At 35.5% G+C, this 1,649-nt stretch overlaps 1 protein-coding gene across 1 annotated transcript in view; it reads left to right on the forward strand.

Annotated features, from left to right (window-relative positions):
* Nucleotides 1-1,649, forward strand: part of GIGYF2 (GRB10 interacting GYF protein 2) — a 126,991-nt gene that overhangs the window by 70,843 nt on the left and 54,499 nt on the right. The window lies entirely within an intron of this gene.

Consider the following 1,649-nt stretch of genomic DNA (forward strand, 5'->3'; position numbering starts at 1 on the left):
ATTTCTCTCTGAGCATTTCTTTAACTGTGTCCCACAAAATTTGATATGTGTATTTTCATTTATTTCTCTGTAATTTAATTTCCCTTGAGATTTCCTCTTTTATCTATGATTATTTTGAAGTGTTTATTTTAGTTTCCAAGTGTTTGGGAATTTTCCTTTTATTTTATTGATTTTTAGCTTGATTCTCTTGTGATCATTGAACATACTATATATTATTTCAGTTTGTAAAAAAAATTTTTTTGAGACAGAGTCTCGCTCTGTTGCCCTGGCTAGAATGCAGTGGCCTTATCATAGCTCACCGCAACCTCAAACTCCTGGGCTCAGGCGATCCTCCTGCCTTAGCCTCCTGAGCAGCTGGGACTATACTATAGGCATGCGCTATGATGCCCGGCTAATTTTTTCTATTTTTAGTAGGGAGTCTTGCTCTTGTTCAGACTGGTCTTGAACTCCTGAGCTCAAGCAGTCCTCCCTCCTCAGCCTCCCAGTGTGCTAGGATTATAAGCATGAGCCAATGTGCCCAGCCTAAAATTTTCTGATGTTTGTTTTATGGCCCAGACTATGGTCAATTATTGCTATATATTCTGTGGGTACTTCAAAAGAATGTGTATTTTGCTATTGTTGGAGTGTTCTATAAATACCATTTCTCTTCTGTTGGTTAATGGTATTGTTGAGTTCTTCTGTACTCTCTGATTTTCTGTCTAGTTGTTCTATTGTTGAGAGAGGGGTGTTAAATTCTTCAACTTGGAGTTTGTCTGTTTCTTTTTTCAGTTCTGTCAGATCCTGCTTCATATATTTTACAGCTTTGTTGTTTGATATATATGCATTTATAATTGCTGTGTCGTTTTGGTGGATTTACCCTTTACTATTGTATATCTCTTTCTGTCCCTTGTAATTTTTTTTGCTCTGAAATCGACTTTTATCAAATACTAACATAGCTTACTTTTCATTAATGTTTGTATGATATAGCTTTTTCTATCCTTTTATTTTCACTCTGTCTACTTTGTTATATTTGGAGTAACTTTCTTGTAGTCCACTATGTAGTCCATATAATCGGGTCATGTTTCTGGTAGATGGCTTTTTCATCTTCAAATCTGGAATTTATGAGGTAAAAAGAAAACCCAGGAAATTCACCATCATGTCATTCATCAAGCCCTGAGGCCCCTAATCTTCTCTCTACCTTTCAGCATGTTCTTTTGTTTGTTTTATATGTAACTTTTTTTTTTTAAGACAGTCTTGCCTGTCACCCAGGCTAGAGTGCAGTGACATCATCATAGCTCACTGCAACCTCAAACTCCTGGACTCAAGTGATCCTCCTGCCTAAGCCTCCCAGAGTTGTTCAGGGTTTTTAGTTATTACTTAGTCGGAGAAGTAGGGAAAAGTGCATCTACTCTATCTTCCTGAAGTGAAAGCTCCAGGATTTTGTTTTGTTTATTGCCTATTCTTACTGCGTAGATCACATATCATCAGTGTTCAGTAAATATTTGTTGAATGAATTAATGGTTTATTGATCAGCTTGCATTTGTTCTTTAATTTTATATATAAGATATTCAGTTATTTCTTATTGTAAAACATTTAGAGAATGTTAGTTTTTTTCTCCCTACCAAGGCCAGATTTAGTCTTATGTGGGCAAATAAATTATAATTTTTCTT

Source organism: Propithecus coquereli, unplaced genomic scaffold (assembly GCF_000956105.1).
Source record: "Propithecus coquereli isolate 6110/MARCELLA unplaced genomic scaffold, Pcoq_1.0 Scaffold605, whole genome shotgun sequence".
Taxonomy (NCBI): domain Eukaryota; kingdom Metazoa; phylum Chordata; class Mammalia; order Primates; family Indriidae; genus Propithecus; species Propithecus coquereli.